This window comes from Jaculus jaculus, chromosome 4 (genome assembly GCF_020740685.1).
Source record: "Jaculus jaculus isolate mJacJac1 chromosome 4, mJacJac1.mat.Y.cur, whole genome shotgun sequence".
Taxonomy (NCBI): Eukaryota; Metazoa; Chordata; class Mammalia; order Rodentia; family Dipodidae; genus Jaculus; species Jaculus jaculus.
In genome coordinates this window covers 154,958,566-154,982,240 of record NC_059105.1, presented here as the reverse complement: position 1 = coordinate 154,982,240, position 23,675 = coordinate 154,958,566, and the positions used below count along the sequence as shown (strand labels likewise).

Sequence of the window (23,675 nt, the reverse complement as noted above, 5' to 3'; positions counted from 1 at the left end):
AATGTGCCTCATAACAACACTGCCTGTGATGGAAATGCACTTGCTTAGTATGAGAGTCACTTCTATTCTCCATAACAGAAGAAAGAGTAGGTGCCCTAATCTTTTATTTTCCTAAGAAATAAACTCATTGACAGGGTCATACACCTCAAAATCAAAATATCTTCTCAGGTGACCCCAGTCCATTGCTTAGTTTTCAAAACTGACTTCTTTGAAGACATCAAAAAAAAAAATGGGTTCTCTTAATTTTGGGAAAATGAAATATGATCATTACAGTAGTATATAAATTATATTTCATACCAATAACTTGATATATTATATGAAAAAAAATCCACATTTCTACACAGGCAGAGCAGGATAGAATATCAAGTTACCTTAAGACCATTCAGTGTAAACAAAACTTGTGCTGACAGCAAAGTTCCAACAACAATACACAGGAGATAAGAGTCACACTGGCCCTCAGGATTGGGGAGGAGTTGAGAGAAACAGGTCTGGCAAATTCATTACAAGAGAGAGAAAAAGAGAGAGTGGGTGAGTTAGGCTCAAAGTGCGGTGTTCACTGTGGACCTGCTGAGCAGACCATCATGCGTGATCCTGGCACACCCATTGTCCCAGCCTCCAGCCTCTGGTCATGACCAAACCCTGGCTCTTCAGCCTCTGCCACAGCCCTAATGGGACTTGGCTCACTTCAGTCCCTGCATGTACCTCACTGGGACTCAAAAGTCTCTGGCTCTGGATCTTGGCATAACCAGTCACCTTAAACCTGATTGAGATCTTGCATCCTTGGTGTGGCCCTTACTGCCCTGCATGGCCTTTGATTTTGAGTCATCCTTTAGCATCAGAAAATTAGACCCACCTTTGCTGCTTTGAACTCCATTTGGATGTATAACGTACATGGATAATATCTCAGCTGAGTCCACTTTGCTGTAATCCAGTGAGGAGGTATTGTGCATAGGGATAAATATTTGCTTAAATAATAATAGGTGTCAAAGGACTAGAACATCAGAAGCCAGAGCAAACATCAACACAGACAGTGGGTTGGCAGTCTGCTTTGTTTGGTATAAATTGTTACAATGAAAGCATTGAAGCCATCATAAAAATAAGTGTGGGAGCATGCTTCCAGAACTATCAGGGATTGTGCATTTCCTTTTTATTTTTTTTAATGTTTTATTCTTATTTATTTAAGAGAGAGAGAAGGTGAGGGAAAGAGAATGTCCACGCCAAGGCCTCCAGCCGCTGCAAACGAACTCCTGACTCATGTGCCATCTTGTGCATCTGGCTTACATGGGTCCTAGGGAATCCAGCGTAGGTCCTTTGGCTTTGCAGGCAAGTGCCTTAACCACTAAGCAATCTTTCCAGCCTGCAGTTGCTTTTTAAATATAACTGCCTTACTATGTTGAGATGGCAGGCATTGTGGATTTTACCTGCTTTGAGCACTGGAATTTTTTCCCATAAGTGTGTTTGTGTGTGTGTGTATATGTACACATATACACATATGTATGAGTGTGTGCATATGTACACATATGTATATGATTTGGGGTGGGGATTTTTGAGACAGAATTTCACTATGTAGCCCCAGCTGACCTCCAATTCATGAGCCTTCTGCTTCTGTTGGGAATACAAGTATGTACCACTATTCCTGGCTCTCATATAAATATTTTTGAGTTCTGTTCTAAGATGAGGCTAAGTGACTTGGTAACAAGTTAATCCTTCACAGAATTGTTTTAATGATTTATTAGGCACATTAAGAACAGTGCAGACTGGTTTTCCCTGAATTATTCTGGACTGGGGAGGCTAGATCTTCTGTCTATTTAATACCCCATGAATTACCACTTTTCCAGTTTCCCAAGAAGGAAAAAAGCAATATTCACAGCTGTGGTGGTTCGATTCAGGTGTCCCCCATAAACGTATGTGTTCTGAACGCTCAGGTTCCCAAACGGTGGCAATTTGGGAATGAACGCCTCCTGGAGGCAGTGTATTGTTGGAGGTGGGCTGATGGGTGTTATAGCCAGCTTCCTCTTGCCAGTGTTGGGCACACACTCTCCTGTTCCTGTTGTCCACCTGATGCTGGCCAGGCAGTGATGTCCACCCTCTGCGCATGCCATTGTTTTCCCTGACAGCATGGAATTTCCCTTCGAGTCTGTGAGCCAAAATAAATCTTCCCCCCCCCCACAAGCTGCTCTTAGTTGGGTGTTTTCTGCCAGCAACCTGAACCTGACTTCGACAGGAGCCCTGTGTGACAGCTAGGTTCTGCTACCTTCCTCCTTCTCTTAACCCTTTTTAAGTTGCTCTAACTGAATGCTGGAAATAGCTCATTTTTAAAGCTAAAAATTATTTCCTATAGTTTAGAGGCTGAGAAGCCCAAAAGCGCAGCCATGGCCACGGCCTGAGAAGGTGTGGGACTTCCTGCTGAATCACAACGTGGCAGACAGTGTGTCATGGGGTGGCTGAGCAAGCTTGCTGGCCGACGTCTCACCTCCTTCTGCAGAGGTGGCTGGGGCTGTCACGGAGGCCCCAACTCTTCCTGCCATTCGTGTGGGACATTGAGGGGTTACCTTTCTGACTCAGGAACTTTTAGGGAACATATTCAAGTCATACCAGCCCCAAGCTCTGTGCCTAGTTTCTAGTTGGTTCTTCAAATGCTTGTGCTGATGATCAGTATGGTGCCTGCAGGGGCTCCCCTTTTTTTTCGCATAGTTCTCTGTTTCTGATATACGCCCTAATAACTCTAGCCACCTGCTGTTTCCCCATGTTCTTTACACCAACTTCCTAACTCAAGAAGTCTAATTCCACATGAGTTGACATGCAACCAATCAGAGACGTACAGCTGGAAGTGCTGCTTGCCTAGCCAATCACGTTAGAAGATGACCTAACCTGCCCCCCAGTTCCCCAAGTTGTACTTAAAAGGAGCCTGTGTATTACTTTCAGGGTTGCCATTTTGTATGAATCGTTGACCCCCGCATGCTGGCTGCTTCTGCAGAATAAACGCTCTTGCTTTTACATACTATTTGAGTCTGGGGTCTTTCTTCAGCGATTCTCGGATCCTTACAGCTTTGAATGATTGATCCCCAGCTGATGGCAATTGGTAGAGCCTTGCTGAAGGAGGTGCAAAAACACAGCTTTCACCTCAAAGGTGACAAGTTTGCTCTGGAGCCACATAGGAGCGGCCATGGCCCATGAACAGAGTTAGGTAACCTCATATACCATGTTCCAATGTGGTGACAGTTTTATAAAGTTTTTATAGTAACAGAACAAAGAAAGTCATAAGTCAATGTATGGTTATTTTTTTAATCTGACAGAGAGAAGTAGGCAGAGAAAGAGAGAGAGGAGAAAATGGGCACACTAGGGTCTCCAGCCACTTAAAGTGTAACTTAGCCGGGCGTGGTGGTGCACACCTTTAATCCCAGCACTTGGGAGGCAGAGGTAGGAGGATCGCCGTGGGTTCAAGGCCACCCTGAGACTAGAGAGAAAGTGGAACTTCATGATACAGCTTAAATGAGGTCATCATCCCTGGCTGGCAGGGACTTCGTGGGGATGCAGCTGTCTTGTGGTCACCTGTGCTTCGGATTCACCCCTCTGCCACACTCTATAAGTATCTGGAGTCTGGCTCATTCTGAAAGTAGTAAAAAAGTTCTCATTGCTAGAGATGGTGGTAGAAGTGCTTGTTCATGCTTGACCCAGCAGCTGAAAAGGTAACACAAAGAGCAGCTCGCGCCCTAAATCATCATGAGCTCTCTACTTGAATCTACTTGTACCCCAACCCTGACTGCGCTTCATTAGCATTAAGGATACAGGTGGGCAAAAATGGCAATGTTAGCAGATGCTTACATAGGCAGGACCATCTGACATAGGCTTTTTAGGCCTTGGTAAAGCTCTAGTTTTATTTAAATGCAATATGAACTCATTGTGACAGTTACCTTTTATTTGGATTTGTTTTTTGAGGGAGGGTCTCACTCTAGCCCAGGCTGACCTGGCATTCACTATGGAGTCTCAGGGTGGCCTTGAACTCATGGTGAACTCCTACCTCTGCCTCCCGAGCGCTGGGATTAAAGGTGTGCGCCACCACGCCTGGCTTCTTATTTGTATTTTTAAGAATTTCCCTGGCCTCTGTGTGATGCTTGTTCTAGAGGGGGTAAGCACTGAAAGTGAGATTTGAGGTTCCTTTAAACCATAGCAGTGCTAACCTCCAAATGATTTCCACATACAGCAAACACAGAAACAGATAAGAAAAGCTGAGAAAGTCTTAAACATTTCAGAGTTACTTGGCACGGAGTGTCAATGCACCCCAAAGAGCTAAAATATCTGCAGGAATCTCATGCTTAGGAAAGGCAAAGGCGGAAGCCCCGGTGTCAACCAGAGGACTCGTCCCCAAGGGAGAGGTTTCAGTGTTGTAATAACTTGTCAAACAACTTTCAGGACAGATTGGAGCAGAGATAGCAAGGTAGTGACAGGGTAATAAGTAGCGGGATCACCCCTTGACCAGGATTGCTTGATTATACATACCTCTTACCATCGATTTAAACCTACATCTCATGTTAGAACCCCAAAGACAAACTTTATGTCTTACTCTTCCCTGTGTGGCCACATTGAATAGATCTTCTCTCTTTGCTTTTCACTATCACTTGTCACTTCAGCTGAGGTCTTTATTAACTAGCACAAGACTTCAAGAACTCCACAGACCAAATGGGGGCCGGAAGCACACAAACGACCTCAGTACATGGCTACAGTATGTGCCTGTTCTCGGCCCGTCTTGGGAAATCCAGGAGTTCCACTTAGCAGCCATCTGGTTCAGTCTAAAGGACTAGTCCAGCCTAGAGCCAAAGGACTCTTCCTGTTATCATGATCAATCAGGAAATTTCAGCTGGGAATACCAAAAGCCATGTGCTATAAGCTGCCCTGGGACCGTGTCCAACCTACAAAGTGGAGGGCACACTGGACGTGATAGTGTCCCTCTCTTCCTCATGAGAGAAGGCCAATCTTCATGCTCAGGTCAAACCTAAACATGGACAAATGCTGCTGGACTTCATTCCTAGACCAGGAGAAAAAGCCCAATGATGAAAGAAGTTCCTCTCCCTTTGAGAAATGAAGGGGCTCTGAGGCTCTATGGGCCCCAATATCCTCCATCTCTGTGGGGAACCCTAGATGCGGCAAGAACCATAGTTACATTCCTTACTGTCGTAGTTACCTTTGCATTGCTGGGACAAAACACACAACCCACAGCAGCCTATGGGAGCAAACCTTTTAATTTTGGCTTAGTCCCCAGGAGAAGCTTCGTGGTGGCAGGAGACCACAGCGTGAGGGCAGACTGGGTATCGCTCTTGCCAGAGCACATGGAAAACAACCGCAGAAAAGTGAGCCAAGCTGTGGCAAGGGGGAGCTGGCTATAACACCCCAAAGCCTGCTGCAACAGTACACCTCTCAAATTGCTACCAGCTGGGAGCTAAGCAGTCGGAACACATGAGATTATGGGGGACATCTGATTCAATGGAGTGACTTTTTCCTCCTGGCCTCATGCTTCAGTTCAATCTCACTGATATTGATGGCAAGCCCAACCTGCTTGTTTTACACCTCTCTTCATCTGTATGGTAAATAAACAGCTTTTCACTCGTTCCTTTCTGGTCCTACCTACCTTATTCTCCTCTGAAGAGAGACATCACACCTAAACTTCAGACTCATTTCAGGCTTTTGGACACTCCAGAGCCTTGGGACATTCCTAACACTGAATGCCTTGTCCAGTGATGTCCTAGAGCTACCCAAGACCTCAAAGAGTCTCCTTATAGCTTATTTATCTATCTGTTTATTTATGGGAGAGAGGCAAATAGAGAGAGAAAGAGATAGAGGGAGAGAGAGAGGATGGACACACCAGGGCCTCCAGCCACTACAAATTCCAGATGTATGTGTCACATTGTGTACCTGGCCTTAAGTGGGTACTGGGGAATTGAACCCTGGTGCTTAGGCTTTGCAGGCAAGTGCCTTAACCACTAAGCCATCTCTCCAGCCCAAGTCATGTGTTTTGAGTACTTGGTCCCCAGCTGGTGGCAAATTGAGAAAGTTGTGGGGCCTTTTGGTCAGTGGAGCTTTGTTGGAGGAGTTTATCACTGCGGTTGGGTAGGGAGATCATTTGGGCCCGAGATTGTCTTTAAAGGGATGCTTTCATTATCGCTATTACCATTTCAATGCCATTGTTCATTATTGGTCTGTTTTGGTTTTCTGTTTTTCATGATTCAGTCTCAGGAAGATATGTGTCTAATAATGTGTCTCTTTCTTTTAGAATACCAACGTTTTGACCTGTAACTTTTTTAGATTTTTGTTTATTTTTTTAATTTATCTGAGAGCGACAGATAGAGAAAGAATGAGTGCACCAGGGCCTCTAGCCACTGCAAACAAACTCCAGATGCATGTGCCATCTTTTGAATCTGGGTTACATGGGTCCTGGGGAATTGAGCCTCAAACCGAGGTCCTTAGGCTTCACAGGCATGCATTTAACCACTAAGCCATCTATCTCTCCAGCCCCCTTACCTATAACTTTTTTTGTTGTTGTTTATTTTTATTTATTTATTTGAGAGTGACAGACAGAGAGAGAAAGAGGCAGACAGAGATAGAATGGGTGCGCCAGGGCCTCCAGCCAGTGCAAATGCACCTGGCTTACGTGGGCCCTGGAGAATTGAGCCTTGAACTGGGGTCCTTAGGCTTCACAGGCAAGCACCTAACTGCTAAGCCATCTCTCCAGCCCCTGACCTATAACTGTTAATAATAATGTCTAATGATCTTTTGTATTTCTTTGGTGTTGGCTTCAATGTGTCCCTTTTATTTGATTTTAGGTCTTGTCTCCCCTTTTCTTAGTCCAAATAAGGATTTGTCTATTTTGTTAATCTTTGCCAAGAATAGGTTCTTTATTGCATTGATCTTTAAGCCTTGTGCCTTCATCTACATTTTTTTTTCATTTCTGATCTGATCCTGTGTGTTTTCTTCCACTTTTGAGTTTAGTTGGTTATTGTTTTTCTAATTCTTTGAGACTCATTAGTAGGTCACTTATCTAATATTGTTCTACTGTTTTGATATGGACATGAATTATTTTAAATTTCCCTGGGGGCCACAGCTACTGCTGCTTCTGCCACAGGCCCAGCAGGGTTATGTGGCTGGGTCACCACCAGCCTCACCATGTCTGCCATTTTCAGTTTTCAGAATTATGTTTACACGGGCTTGCGTCCATCCGATCCTTGGCACCCAGCATCCTGGACAGAAATAAACCTGGATTGTTGGGGATATTTTGGAAGCATGCCCGAACTGGTGAATGAAGGAGTCCTTATGTCGCAGTGTGCTGTGTACTGATGGCCTTCCGTGTCCTCTTTTATTTTAATTTTTTTTAAATTTTTATTTATTTGAGAGCGACAGAGAAACAAAGAGGCAGATAGAGAATGGGCGTGCAAGGGCTTCCAGCCACTGCAAACGAACTCCAGATGCATGTGCCCCTTGTGTGCATCTGGCTAAAGTGGGTCCTGGTGAATGGAGCCTCGAACTGGGGTCCTTAGGCTTCACAGGCAAGCGCTTAACCACTAACCCATCTCTCCAGCCCCCGCGTCCTCTTCATGCAGCAACTTGGAAGAAGTGACCCTTGAATTTCCATCTGATTCCAATATGAACAAGGACTTGCCTGCAGAAGTAACGGGAAGAATGGTTAAGCCATTTATCTCTGAACATTGGGTGGTGTTGCAGTCAGGTCCGCATCACTGGTAGAAATCACCCAACCAAGAGCACCTTGTGGGAAAAAGAGGTTTATTTTGGCTTACAGGCTCGAGAGGAAGCTTAAAAATGATGGCATGAGCAGAGGGTGGACATCACCTCCTGACCAACAACAGACAGGCAACAGGAACAGGAGAGTGTGCCAAACACTGGCAAGAGAACACTGGCTGTAATACCCATAAGCCTGCCCCCAACAATACACTTCCTCCAAGAGATGTTAATTCCCAAATCTCCCTCAGCTGGAAACCTAGCATTCAGAACACCTAAGTTTATGGCGGACACCAGAATCAAACCACCACATTCTGCCCCTGGCCCCATAAACTGATTACCATCCATAGTGTAAAAATGGAATGCATTCAGTCCAGCTTTAAAAGTCCCCATAGATTTTTTTTTAATTTTTATTTATTTATTTGAGAGCCACAGACAGAGAGAGAAAGAGGAAGATAGAGAGAGAGAATGGGCATGCCAGGGCCTCCAGCCACTGCAAACGAACTCCAGACTCGTGTGCCCCCTTGTGCATCTGGCTAACGTGGATTCTGGAAAATCAAGCCTCGAACCGGGGTCCTTAGGCTTCACAGGCAAGTGCTTAACCACTAAGCCATCTCTCCAGCCCCCCCCATAGCTTTTAATCAATTCCAATGATATTCATGCATCCCCATAGTCCAAGATCTTTTAACTGAGCCATAACTCCAAAAAATAACCAAAAAAACCATAATGGCATAGAATTAACACTTGCACTGCAAAAGATGGCATTGGGCATAGCAAAGAAATATTCAACTAATACAAGATTTAAACAGGGCAAACACCAAACTCTGTAGCTCCAAGGTCAACAACTCTAGCCAGTGACAAGCCTCTAAGTCCAATAATTCCAACCAGCGACAAGTCTCTGGCCATTCCAACTCCGACCCTCCAGCTAGGCTACTCACAGTCCTGGAAAACTTCATCCGGGGCTGACAGCTTTCCTTAGCAGCCTTTTGTGGTCCTGACATCTCCACTGGGTCTCCACTGCAACCCACGGTCCATCCTCACGGCCCCATGGGGTCTCCATGCAGGCATCCAGCAAACCTACTTCACACTGCCCATGGCCATTTCCAAAGCACAAGACTGTGTTGCAAACTCAATGACCCTCTTTCCAGCATTTCTTATACTCCACAATACCAGGTAGGGTGCCAATTTGTTAAACCAGGGGGGAATAAAGCAGGCTTTGAAGAACAAGACACTCCTTGAGCACTCAGGCCTCTTCAAAAGAGTCTACATTCTTCCCGTTGCCCCAGTGCAAGTCAGCTGGCTCAATCTCAAAAGCTGTAACCTCTCAATTGCAGCTGAATGGGCAGCAGATCACCCAGAGATTTTTTTTTTTTTCCTGTGACATATCCCTCTGCTCATACCAGTTCATTTCTATGCAAAGCCACCCTGCACAACTTCTCAGGACATGGGCATAACAGCAAGCTTTTCACACAAACTGCTTCTAACCTGGTCCAAGCAAAGCTCTTTCTTACCCTCATAAACCAAACCTCACAGTCCATAGTTATTATATTTTGGTCTTTCAACTCTGACCAGAATAGTCCATCAAGCTGTACTTACAGCACTGCAAGGCATCTCTTAGGCCAAGGTTTCAAATCCTTCCCCATTCCTCTTGAAAATCAGCTCCAAAAAGCCAAAGCCCCAGAGTTAGGTGTCTAGCATCAAAACCACTCCTTGGAACCACTTACTGTTGCAGTTTGTTTCACATTGCTGGTAGAAGTCACCCAACCAAGAGCAGCTTGTGGGAAAAAGAGGTTTATTTTGGCTTACAGGCTCAAGGGGAAGCTCCACGATGGCAGGGGAAAACGATGGCATGAGCAGAGGGTGGGCATCACCCCCTGGCCAACATAAGGTGGACAACAGGAACAGGAAAGTGTGCCAAACACTGGCAAGGGGACACTGGCTATAATACCCATAAGCCCACCCCCAACAATACACCGCCTCTATGAGGTGTTTTTTCCCAAATCTCTATCAGCTGGGAACCTAGCATTCAGAACACCTAAGTTTATGGTGTCCACCACAGATGAGATAACTTTCTAGATGCTGTTCTATACTTTTATGTTATTGGACCAACGGACTGTATAAATAATTAAGATGCAACCATTTATTATACCAAGTTTAATAGACTGTAACAATCAATTTCAGTGCTATTACTCAATATTAATATTCTGCAAATGTTGTTCTGCTTTGTAGTAAAGTAGCTGAAAGTCACATACTGGAAACAAAATTGGTAAATTACTCAGTTCCTTTCATTGGAACTTAGAAAAGACAAATCTTTAAAGAATGAGAAAAATATTTTTCTTGTTATGGATTGCATTCATATTATTAATTTTGCTTCTCATTAGACCATGCTGTTTTGATCATTAATCAGAATACCATGCTGTTTTGATCATTAATCAGAATACCTCTACTTTTAGGAAAATCTGTGATTGATTTCAGATATTTAAAATATTTAATACAAGCCAGGCATGATGGTACATACCTTTAATCCCAGCGCTTGGGAGGATGGGGTAGGAGAGTCAGTGTAAATTCAAGTCCAGCCTAGAGCGAGAGGGTGAGTTCCAGGTCAGCCACAGAAATAAATAAATAAATGAATAAATAAAGGTTAACGTTTCTTAAGATTCAGTAAAAATTCACTTGCTAGTAGAACTTAAAGCTCAGCCCAAAATTACTTATGATAGATAGTATTTATCAAATAGTCTTTTTAGGTATCAAATTCCCTATGAAAGTACAAAGGAAAAACTTTCTCATAAGAAAATGAAAATTGAAGCTGGGCGTGGTGGCGCACGCCTTTAATCCCAGCACTCGGGAGGCAGAGGTACGAGGTTTGCCATGAGTTCAAGGCCACCCTGAGACTCCATAGTGAATTCCGCATCAGCCTGGACCAGAGTGAGACCCTACCTTGAAAAACCAAAAAAAGAAAATTGAGACTGAGGAGTGGTTAAGAGTGCATGCCACCTATGCATGAGGATCTAGGAGGGCCTGGGACAACCTGAATTTGTCCCCTCATGCCCACGTAAGCTGAATGTGGCCATGCACATCTGTAGCCCTAATCTGCAATGGGCTGGAAACTGTACACACTGACCAAAACCCACAGCTTCAGGTTGTGGAAAAGACCATGTCTCAAGGAAGCATCGATGAACAAGAGAGAATGCCACCCAAAGTTCTCCTCTGGCCCCCGCATGCACCACACATAACATATCACACATACTCTACACACACATGCCAATAGCTACATAGGTAGATAGACAGATGGATCTACCTCAAAAAATAAATAAATAAAAGTTAATTGTGTAGTTTCAATATATTTTTATAATTTATAAGGTTTCTCTTGTTACTAATTTCAAGGTTCATTGCATAGATGCAAACTATTTTTAATTTTTAAGGCTTGTTTTGTTCTCTATGATATCATCGATCCTGAACAGTGGCCCATTTGTAGATTGCCAAGTAAGATGGCAGACTGAGGGGCTGGAGATATGGCTTAGTGGATAAAGCACTTGCTGGCAAAAGCAAAGGACCCAGGTTCGATTCCCCAGAACCCACATAAGCCAAATGTACAAGGGGGTGCATATGTGTGGAATTTGTTCACAGTGGCTGGAGGCCCTGGTCTGCCAATTCTCTCTCTCTCTCTCTCTCTCTCTCTATCTGGCTCTCTGGCTCTCCTCTCAAATAAATAAATAAAAATAAAATACAAAAAAACATTAGAAAAAGCTTTGCCCACAGTTATGTTTTGTCAGCTCAGACTATGTTCCAGGTCAAAAGCATAAATTCTTTGCTACTTTAGGTAGGGGTGGGGACGGAGAAGGTAGTTCCTTGGTCACCTGGGTTGGTGCCGTACTGGCTCATGCCTGCATCTCACCGTCACAAGGGCCTGCATGGTTCCAACAGTACATGAAGGCCTACACTGCAAATAGGTGGTGACTCAGGCCAAAATGCAAGGCAGGCTTCAGGGCCCTTTCAGAGTCCTGTCTGAGATTTGGGAATGAATGACAGAAACAACGCCTTGGCTACCAAGGCTGAGTTGTATCAGAGTCTTGCAGCCACAGGGGCCTCACCATCTTGGGTAGGGGGCAGGTGTTCCTTAGTTGCATCCAATGCTAGGCATGATGTGGATGAAACCTGAGTCTGTCCCATAAATGCACCAAGTGTCTGCCTGATGAAGAAACCATTGCAGAAACTCTGCAAGTGAGCGTTAATCTGCGTATGAGGCCTTTGGTTCATACTGGGTGCTTGGTCTCACCATGGTGATCTGAACACTGGGATCTGAGACAAAGCCATGAGGTAGCTTTTGTATCCACTTTCCTGGAGGTGGAGTCCCGTGGTCTACTACACCATGCAAAGCTGCGGGAGGCCTAATGGAGGCAATCATTTTGCCACTTGGCCTAATACAGTTTCAGAGGATCAAGCCACAGGTCTCAAGTAGGATCCTATCAGTGGGATCATGGAGCTTTACCCAACATTGAGTTTCCATCTGAATGGCATCATTTCTAGTTTAATGCCTGGACTTAGTTCTCCCTCCTTCCAAACAGGAGGTGCTTCTCCATACTTGAAGCTTATGGGTTTGGGGAGGGAGGTGACACAAGAAACTGCATCCTTTATTGAGTCTATTCATTTTGTTATAGTAAAGATTGACATTATAATCTTACCTAGTTTCCTGTGTGTGTGTAAGTTCATATGGGTATGGGCACATATATGTGTGTGGGTGTTCGTGCATGGGTATGTATGTGTAGATGGAGGTGAGAAGTCAACATAAGGGGTCTTCCTCAATCATGCCTCACCTCACTCTTTGAGACAGGTCCTGTTGATGAACCAGGAGTTCACTAATTTGTCGAGAGTAACTAGCCAGCAAGACTCAGTACTGGGATCACAGGCAAGTACCATCACTCCTGGAATTTTATGTGGGTGCCAAGGATCCAAATTCAGGGCTTGATGTTTGCACAGACCCACTGGGCCTTCTCCCCAGGCCCTTCCTTGACTCTTATGCTTGGAATCTGGTAGAGGAAAAACCATCCAACTTGGTGTGTCTAAAGCTACAGCTCACAGGGGGATCTCATCCGGCCACCATCTTGCTGCCCCACTTCTTCAGGTAGGTTTTGTTGTTGTTGTTTTTGATGTAGGGTCTCACTCTAGCCCAGGCTGACCTGGAACTAACTATGTAGTCTCAGGGTGGCCTCAAACTCACAGTGATCCTCCTATCTCTGCCTCCCAGATGCTGGGATTAAAGGCATGTGATACCACACCTGGCCCAAGTAGGCTTTTTTTGAAACTATATATATGTGTGTGCATATATATAATTCCCAGAACTGGAGAGATAGTTTAGCAGCTACAGCACTTTCCTGCAAAGCCAAAGGACCCAGGTTCAATTCCCAAGTCCCATGTAAGCCAGATGCACAAGGTGGCACATGTGCATGGAGTTCGTTTGCAATGACTGGAGGCTCTGGCGTGCCCATTCTCACTCTCTCTCTCTACCTCTCTCCCTCTATCTCTAATAAATAAATAAAATCTTTTTTTTAAATTTTTTATTTTTATTTATTTTTTATTTTTATTTATTTATTTGAGAGCGACAGACACAGAGAGAAAGACAGATAGAGGGAGAGAGAGAGAATGGGCGCACCAGGGCTTCCAGCCTCTGCAAACGAACTCCAGATGCGTGCGCCCCCTTGTGCATCTGGCTAACGTGGGACCTGGGGAACCGAGCCTCAAACCGGGGTCCTTAGGCCTCACAGGCAAGCGCTTAACCGCTAAGCCATCTCTCCAGCCCGAATAAAATCTTTTAAAAAGTAAGTAAATGAATAAACAAGCACCAGATACTCATGACACTTAAAATTCCCATCATCTCCTAAAATGGCTTTTATTTTTCATACAACTATGTTGTACTATTCTCTAATTTGTGTTTACTATCTTTGATTATGCTTAGTGTTATATTCCCTACCACACTACAGGCAGTCCAAAAAATGTATAGGGAATGAGCAAACGGATCCTGATATAAACATGGGACTCAGAAAACATGGGTCAAGGAAGATTCTATTGATGAGTCAAGGAAGATTCTATTGCAGCAAACCATGACCAAGCACCAGCCTAAGTAGCCCAAGAGCTGCTGGATCCACGTGTGTGCAAAGCTGGGGAACACAGCAATTCACAGTTCACTGTTTTTTTCTCTCCTAACATTTCACATGCAGATGGGTAGAATTCTGCTCCAGCATTTGATTTGACAGCTGGTTGCAAAACTACAACAAAAATTCAGTCAAAACAAATTACATAATCTAATGTTAGACATAAACTCTTAAAAATGCCAAGACACAAACAAACAAACAAAAAAGATTGGAAAATAACAATAAGATTTATATTTGTTTGGTTTTTCGAGGTAGGGTCTCACTCTAGCCCAGGCTGACCTGGAATTCCCTATGGAGTCTCAGGGTGGCCTCAAACTCACAGCGATCCTCCTACCTCTGCCTCCCGAGTGCTGGGATTAAAGGCATGCGCCACCACACCTGGCTGTGTTTGCAAATTTTATTTCAAAAATCTTATGTCTCTAATCCCAGCACTCGGGAGGCAGAGGTAGGAGGATCGCCGTGAGTTTGAGGCCACCCTGAGACTCCATAGGGAATTCCAGGTCAGCCTGGGCTAGAGTGAGACCCTACCTCGGAAAAAAAAAAAAAAATTTGCAAGCACAAAAGACAAAATTGAGCATGTTAGTCCCTGATTTTACCAGTCTAAAACTTCCACTTGCCTGTAAGGAAAGTGTAAGAGAACAGCAAAAGAGAATACCAGATTTGATCTCTACAGACAAGACTGTTTTATTTAGAGAAAACAGTGAGGGGCCTCAGCTTTCCCACGGGATGAAGGCTGAAGCATTGAGCCAGGTTAGGGTGCAAGTTTATAAAGAAACTCCTAGGGCTGGAGAGATGGCTTAGCGGTGAAGTGCTTGCCTGTGAAGCCTAAGGACCCTGTTCGAGGCTCGGTTCCCCAGGTCCCACGTTAGCCAGATGCACAAGGGGGCGCACGCGTCTGGAGTTCGTTTGCAGAGGCTGGAAGCCCTGGCGCGCCCATTTTCTCTCTCCCTCTATCTGTCTTTCTCTCTGTGTCTGTCTCTCTCAAATAAAGAGAAAAAGAAAATCCTAAGAAAATCAGACTGGACCAGGTGCAGTTGATAATAAAATGGTAGCTGTTTGTGTCTTTGTTCAGAACAGGCTTCTTCAGCCGGGAATGTCTAAGGGAGGATACTCAGATGGTCTCTGGTCCTTCAAGGCCATCTAGGCTAAGGGGAGCACATCAATTAGGGAAGGTGCCAAACTTCTTTTCTTTTTTTTTATTTTTTATTTTATTTTAATTTTTTATTTATTTATTTGAGAGCAACAGACACAGAGAGAAAGACAGATAGAGGAAGAGAGAGAGAATGGGCGCGCCAGGGCTTCCAGCCTCTGCAAACGAACTCCAGATGCGTGCGCCCCCTTGTGCATCTGGCTAACGTGGGACCTCGAACCGGGGTCCTTAGGCTTCACAGGCAAGCGCTTAACCGCTAAGCCATCTCTCCAGCCCCCAAACTTCTTTATTGTAAGCTTTAGGGATAGCTATTAACGCTTTAGTTCCCTTCAGTTTTCAGGGAAGGCTATTAACTCTTTAGTGCCCAGTATCAATTGCTTGCACAGTATTTTACACTGTCTTTGTCTTTTGGTGCCCTAAAATCACTTACTATCTTCTTCATATGTAGTTTGAAAACACTGGTGTTAAAAAATGCCAAACAAGGGCTGGGGGAATGGCTTAGCCGTTAAGGCATTTGCCTACGAAGCCTAAGGCCCCCCAGTTCAATTCCCCAGGACCCACATAAGCCAGATGCACAAGGGGCACTTGTGTCTGGAGTTCCTTTGCAGTGGCTAGAGGCCCTGGCCTCTTTCTCTCTCTCAAATAAATAAATAAAATACATTTTTTAAAAATGCCAAACAAGCCAGGTGTGGTGGCGCGTGCCTTTAATCCCAGCACTTGGGAGGCAGAGGTAGGAGGATCGCAGTGAGTTTGAAACCACCCTGAGACAACATACTGAATTCCAGGTCAGCATGACAGTGAGACCCTACCTCGAAAAACAAAAAAAGGAAATCCAAACGTTTACTCTGCTTAATAAACCTCTGAGAGCTTTCACAGGAAATGCTACAGCTCTGTCCTTCCTATTCGAAAGTAACTGTAGCAATTTTGTTTTCGGTTAAACCCGAAGATTCAAGTCCAGCACCGTTTAACTACCAGCTCAAGTCTGCCCCCAGGAGGTACCTCAGTGCCTTGCCCGAAATGCTAAAGTGATTGAAGGTCCTAGTCCTGGTACATGGCTTTTCTGGGGAACTGTCACTTTCTGTATTACATGCTTCTGTATTATTTGGAAATACCTTAAATTGTTTTTTTAAACATCTAAGATTTCTATTTTATAAGGAGAATATATGATAGTGTGTTGCTTAAAATAAGCAGAATTAGTCCAAGTTTAAGAGCACCCTGTGTTCATAGTTATGACTTCAAACTGTATGTATTAAGACATTACTAAGCAATATGAACCTATTGGGTTTTAGGAATACAAAGACAATTAATCTTTTGATCCTACCATGAACAGTTCACAGTCCAGGGTTGGAGAAGATGGCTTAGCAGTTAAGACATTTGCTTGCAAAGATAAAGGACCCCAGGACCCATGTAAGCTAGATGCACAAGGAGGCGCAGGCATCTGGAGTTCATTTGCAGTGGCTGGAGGCCCTGGTGTGGCCGTTCTCTCTCTTTGTTAACTCTCTCTCTCTCAAATAAATAATTAATTATATTTTTTAAAAAAAGTTCACAGTCCATCTGGAAAGATAGATATGGAGTAAAGTCATTACATTATACTATCAAATGTACTTGAGGTACAACATAGCACAGAGATACGCAAGAATATTTTTATTTGGAGCAGCAAGTGGCAATGAGGGAATGAGTTAGACAAGGATGGATTGAAGGACAAAGGACAAATTTAAGTTTAATAACACTGCTGACAAGGTTGTAAGTAGTTATTGCATCAATTATTGGGTGACTTCCCTGGGAGGAGATTGTGAGCAAATGTTACTTACCCAAGACAGGGCACCATCTACACCCAAGAAACTATTCCAGCCAAGTCTAACTTAGCGAAGCAGTGAGTCTCTTCTTATAGGGACGTGGGTGAGGGGCTACTTACAGGAGCCTAGATGAGAGGTGACAAGGACATGGATGGTTCAAAGGCAGCTGCATCTCTGAAAAAGTCCAAAGATTAGGAGATGATTCATGAAAGGTACATTCATGGAGCGCTCTGCGCAACTGGTGGGCAGATCAGCCAACTGGAGAATCTCTCTGTCAATCACCAATCTAGTTATCATCTATCATCTATCTGTCTGTCTGTATCATCTGTGCATCTCTCTGTCTATATCATCCTCTCTATGTCCAGCAATTATTACTGCTTATATAATCTTGAGGAGGGGCCTTGTAAATCTTGTAACCCTCGGGAGTTTCCTGAGCTTGATAAATTGTATTTGCTTCCTGGGCCTTATTTATTCCTGAGCCTTATGACCCTGTCTCTTCCCTCTGAGAGCAAATGTTTCAATTTGGAGGAAATATCTACTCAACACCAATTACCCCAAAATAACACATGGGATTAATTAAATTATAATATATTTACCTTCAAGAAGATGTTTAAAAAAATTTTTAAGCTGGGCATGGTGGTGCATGCCTTTAACCTCCAACACTTGGGAGGCAGAGGTAGGAGGATTGTCATGAGTTCAAGGCCACCCTGAGACTACAAATTAAATTCCAGGTTAGCTTGGGCTAGACTAGATCCTCCCTCGAAACACAAAAACAAAAAATTAAATTATTTCTTTTCTTTTAACAACAGGAGTGGTGGCTCATGCCTTTATTATATATATATAACATATATATATAATATATATATATAATATATATATATGAATAAATGAACTCCAGACATGTGTTCCCCTGGTGCATCTGGCTAACATGGGTCCTGGCGAATCAAACCTTGAACTGGGGTCTTTAGGCTTCATAGGCAAGTGCTTAATCGCTAAGCCATCTCTCCAGCCCAATAAAAGTATTTTTAAAAAATGTACACAACGCAGCCCTGTTTTTCTCACATCCTATCATTCACATTCACATGCGCCTCCCACCCACACCAAGTAGAGACCTGTTGCTGAAGGGAAACGGAGGCCCCAGTCCGTGTGAAGTGTGAGTGAGCATCAGCGTGACTGGCCTCTGGCCCTAGCCTGCCATCGACCGGGAAAGCTACAGAAATCAGTTTCCTCCATCATGGAGGAAAGGGAGATATAGGTCTGTGATGCTTAGTATTTGGTGGCAACTCAACTGCATTAGAGGATACCCCAACAGCTGGTAGGATGTTGTTTTGGGGTGTGTCTGTGCGGGTTTCTCTGGAAGAGATTGGCACTGGATTAACTGAACTAAGATTTGCTCTGCCGTCAGCTTGTTCCAAGAAAAACAAAAGGCAGAGGGAAATGTGGGGACATCTCTCTTTGCCATGCTTTGGTCTCGGGGACCTGAAGTAAGCCCCTTTCTCTAGGATCTCATGTCAAGTGAGAGATGCCAGCGGTTTCTCTAGCTCCGAGGCCTGTGGACTTGGCCTGACCACAACACGGACCTCCCTGGTTCTCCAGCTTGTAGACCTCACGGGACTTCTCAGCCTCCACGATCACGCACACTGGTTCCTCTGGGGAATCTCCTCTCCTGTGTGTCTCTACATCCTTTTGGTTTTGTTTCTCAGGGGCACTCTGACGATGACTAGGTCTTGGTTCAGAGTAGCAAGGATTATTTTAGTACTGCCTAAAACCATTTGGTGGAAGTATGTGGCATGTTAATTACAAGTTCTTACAAAACTAGAGCCATCAAACATGCCTATGTAATTACCTCATAAAGGAAGTTAACCTGAGGAGTCACGTACTCTCATTGAGGATGACTCACGAGGCTGATGCAGAAGAAAGGTTGTTGGAGGTGCTGGGGTGGCTCTTTTAAAAAAAAACCTTTTCGAAAAAAATTTCAGAAGTTATTCTATTAAAATATCTTTTGTTCTTTTTTATTCCCTTAGAAGGGCAAGAAAGCACATTACAATCTCGAGTTGAGATGCCAGGAGCAGTTAGAATGTGATGCAAGTTGTCTTGAGAACAAACTGTTCCAACCACCCACTTCAGTCAATCAGCACCTGCAGACACCCTTTGCGGCTGCCATTCTGTCACCCTGATGCGAGGAACAACCAGTGGTGGCTGTCCTCGTGAGGCTTTCAACCCGCTCGGTCTTTACGCTTCTTGGCGTTCTTCCTTCACGAAGCTCCTTCCTCTCCGCATTCTCTTGAGGCATCCTGTCTCCACCCCAGCCAGTCCTTCATTTCTCTCCTTTCGCTCTCAGGCCCCTGGAGAGAAAGGGTAGAAAAAGATAAAATGTGCCACAACTTGTTTCTCCCAAAAGACAGAGAAGAGGGACCCCTGATCCTGCGTCATATCCTTCTAGTAATGCCTTAGCGTTAACCCCATTTGTCACATTGCTAAAGGTTTCATTCATAAAGGAAAGGAAAATAGGAAGTTGGACATCAGAGCTGCTCTGGGAAAGAGGCTCAGTGTGCCTGACTCTTGGCATCTGAGGGATGTGATTTCACGGCATAATGAAGTTGGTGGTGTCCTGTAGTACTTTGATAAGAATTAGGAGATAATGCATGAAATGGTTCTAATCTTCTTGTGTTCATCCCTCCAAATCACTTTGATAATGGGACTTGAAAATAATAATAATACTAGGTCTTGAGCTAAATTTTTAACATAAGGGCTACATGAAGGGTGACGTATTGAAGACCAACATCCAATTAGACTGGCCTTTCCAAACAGGTCGCTTGGGGTGAGGGAGGGGGAATTCACATTTATTCACTGACTTAATGAACACACACTGTTTTTGTAGGATCAGAACATAAAGCCTTAAATAGATTACCTTCTAGATGTTCAACCCAGGTAGAAGGACAGATGATTAGTAAAAAGGACTAAGGGAAAATGAGATAATCACCAGTGGTACAGTAATAAGCACAACAGTGTGATAGGATACAAGGAACCAGGAAGGAGCACTTGATCACCTTCAGTGGTTAGAGAGTGCCTCTCAGAGAAACTTCTAAGCAAAGAATTATAATTAATTATATGCATCCTTCTGGTAGTGGAGGTGTCTCATTACTGTGGTGGTGTTGGCTACTTTACAGCAAATATTATTTGGTTTTTGTCTTGTTTTGCAAGGTCAGGTCTTGCTGTCATCCAGCCTTAGCTGGAATTCACTAGGTAGTCTCAGGCTGACCTCGACCTCAGAGCAACCCTCCTACCTCGGTCTCCTGAGTGTTGGGATTAAAAGAGTGCACCATCACACCCAGCTAAATTGGTTTTTTATACCTAGTTATTGCATTTCTATCTAGACTAGGTCATTAATTGAGGTTAGGAAGCAAAACAAAGCTGAGCTACAAAGGAAAAGAAATTTCAAAATGGAACCTGTTAATAAGTGCAACTAGTTGATTTTCATTAGATCCAACATTTTGCATTCAACTGATCAAAGTTCATATTAAGCAGTCATGAATGTTTATAACACTTATCAGAATATTATGAGAGGAAATATGCACTGATGATTATTTCCAATTTGGTCTTTTCCTTATTAAGACTAATACATGAGCCAATGATCAAGTTCACTGGTAGAATATCTACCTCCCATGTATGAAGCTTTGTTCAGTCCTAACACCTCAACAAGCATGAAGAGATTCACACAATAAGAATAATGTATAAGAAATACTCTCAAATGATTATGTTAAATATATTTTATCAATTCAAAACAAAATGTGAGAAATCATCAAAATAAGCCAATTGTATTTTTATATCAAAATAAAAGAATGTGGGCTAGAGAGATGGCTTAGTGGTTAAGGCACTTGCCTGCAAAGCCTAAGAACACATGTTCAAATCTCCAGGTCCTACATAGCCAGACACACAGTAACACAAGTATGCAATGTCACACATGCACTCAAGGGGGCACACACATCTGAAGTTTGTTCACATGGCTAAAAATCCCTGGCACACCCATTCTCTCTGTTTCTGTCTATATATCTGCCTCTTTCTCTCTCTTTCTGTCTCTCTCTCAAAAATAAAATAATAAGTCCGGGGAGATGGCTTAGCAGTTAAGGCACTTGCCTGTGAAGCCTAAGGACCCAGGTTCAGTTCTCCAGGTCCCATGTAAGACAGATGCGCAAGGTGGAGCAGGTGTCTGGAGTTTATTTGCAGTGGCTAGAGGCCCTGGCATGCCCATTCTGTCTCTTACCCTTTCTAATAAATAAATGAAATATTAAAAAATAAAATAAAATGGGCTGGAGAGATGGCTTAGCGGTTAAGCGCTTGCCTGTGAAGCCTAAGTACCCTGGTTCGAGGCTTGGTTCCCCAGGTCCCACATTAGCCAGATGCACAAGGGGGCGCACGCGTCTGGAGTTCGTTTGCAGAGGCTGGAAGCCCTGGCTCGCCCATTCTCTCTCTCTCCCTCTACCTGTCTTTCTCTCTGTCTGTCACTCTCAAATAAATAAAAAAAAAAAAAAATAATAATAATAATAAAATAATCACAAAAGAAAGATAAAGCTAGGCATGGTGGCACACACCTTTAATCCCAGCACTCAGGAGGCAGAGGTAGGAGGGTCGCTGTGAGTTCGAGGCCACCCTGAGGCTACATAGTGAATTCCAGGTCAGCCTGAGCTAGATTGAGACCCTACCTCAAAAAAAAAAAAAAAAGGTAAAAGAGGAAAAATAAAATAATAAAATAATTTAATATCAGTAGTCATGATCAGGCCACATATGAACTTCCTGGCCCTTTTTGATATTTTAATCTATATATTATTATACATTTGGTCCCCCGTGTATAGCAGTTCCCCTCTTGCTGGACAACACACCTCGCCAGAAGCAGCATGGAAGAAAAGGGTTTGTTTCTGCTTACAGTTTCAAGGGGAAGCTTCATCATGATGGGGAAAGTTTGACAAGAGCCACCAGCCAGGTGGGCGTCCCATCGCTAAAGCCACAAGAAGGAAATAGTCTGAGTATAGGACTTGGAGCTGGGCTGCATTATCCCAAAGCCCAAGCACAGCAAGTCCTCCTCCAGCAAAGCCCCGCTGACCAAAGGGCCTCACAACTTACAAATGTGTCATCAGCTGGGGACCAAGTGCTCAAACTACATGAGCCTATTGTGGCCATTTTAGTTCCAACCTCCACATCAAGCAAAAGATAATACAGTCAGTCATCTACCTATGGCTCTGCCCATGTGGATTCAAGTAACACAGGATAGAAAATATTCAGGTGGGGGTGGGGAGGGAGGGAATTACCATGGGATATATTTTATAATCATGGAAAATGTTAATAAAAATTTAAAAAAATAAACAAAAAAAAAGAAAATATTCAGAAAAAAAGCTTTGTACTTAAAATATACAGGCTCTCTTTCTTATTATTCCCTAAACAATATCAATATTACAATTATTAATATAGCACTTATATTAAGTATGAGATTGTCCTTTTATCCCAGCGGATCCTTTAATCACCATCCACTAAGAACTTTCTGTAATACCTCATTTATAAGTATGGCTTTTCAACTCCTCATGAGAATACCATACAGAGTTGTAGTCCAATGATGCAATTCTTGGAAGCATACAAAAGAGGAAATTGGGGTGGAGGGATGGCTTAGCAGTTGAGACACTTGCCTGCGAAGCCTAAGGACTCATGTTCGGCTCTCCAGATCCCACGCTAGCTAGACGCACAAAGGTGAGGCAAGTGCAAGGTCGCACAATCCCACTAGGTCGCATAAGCATCCAGAGTTCGATTGCAATTGCTGAGGTCTTCTCTCTCTGAAAATCAAATATAGGATAATTAGTGCATATATGGTATGTGTGGTACAGTATGTGTGTGTGTGTGGTATGTGTATGTATAGTGTATGCATGCATGAATGCAGATGTTTGTGCCCTGTGTGTACAGAATTCTTGGTGTCTTCTATCATTTTTCTGTGCTATTACCTTGACACAGAGTCTCTCGCTGAACCTGGAGCTGCTGTTTTCAGTCAGACTGATTGACCAGTGAGTCCTAGCAATTCTCCTATCCCTGCTCTGAACTCATCCATCCCCCTGCCGCGCGCGCGCACACACACACACACACACAGAGAGAGAGAGAGAGAGAGAGAGAGAGAACTGGGGCTGTAGGCATGGATGACCACAGGTTTTTTCAACATAAAGAGACTATATAAAGTCACCACAGAGACACTATGTCTATGAAATACTAACCAAGGGCTGGCGAAATGGTTTAGCAGTTAAGGTATTAGCCTGTGTGAAACCTAAGGATCAAGGTTCGATTTCCCAGGACCCATATAAGGCAGATGCACAAGGTGGCACATGCTTCTGGAGCTCATTACCGGTGGCTGGAGGGCCTGGCATGCCCATATTTTTCTTCTCTCTCTCTCTCTCTCTCCCACTCTCTACCTTTCTATATCTTTCAAATAAATAAATAACCTAAAAATTTAAAAAGTACTTACTGAATATATCTCACATTTAAGTGAAATTTTATCTTTCTGGTCAGTGAAAGCTTTCTTCTACTATAAGACAGCAGAATTATTGGTTAAAATATTAAGTATAACATAGTCAGACCAGATTAATTGCCTTCTATTCCACCAACTACATGGTGCAATGAAGGGTTCCAGGACTAAAATGAATATGCCAAAATAAATCCCAACATTAATTTTTTTAAATTTTAGTGCAGGGCTGGAGAGATAGCTTAGCAGTTAAGGCATTTGCCTGCAAAGCCAAAGGACCTCGGTTCAATTCCCCAGGACCCACATAAGCCAGATACAAAGTGGCACATGCGTCTGGAATTCACTTGCAATGGCTA

At 43.6% G+C, this 23,675-nt stretch overlaps 1 long non-coding RNA gene across 2 annotated transcripts; it reads right to left on the bottom strand.

The window, feature by feature from the left end:
• Positions 1-7,468: 7,468 nt before the first annotated feature.
• On the bottom strand, positions 7,469-19,162 carry LOC123460138. Of its 2 annotated transcripts, none has more exons than XR_006636802.1 (4): positions 18,670-19,162; positions 16,839-16,997; positions 10,247-10,305; positions 7,469-7,651 (listed from the first exon to the last, which is right to left on the bottom strand). It is a non-coding gene; the product is annotated as an uncharacterized LOC123460138 (long non-coding RNA). The 2 variants fall into 2 exon arrangements; XR_006636803.1 differs by having other exon boundaries at positions 16,943-16,997.
• Positions 19,163-23,675: the final 4,513 nt, after the last annotated feature.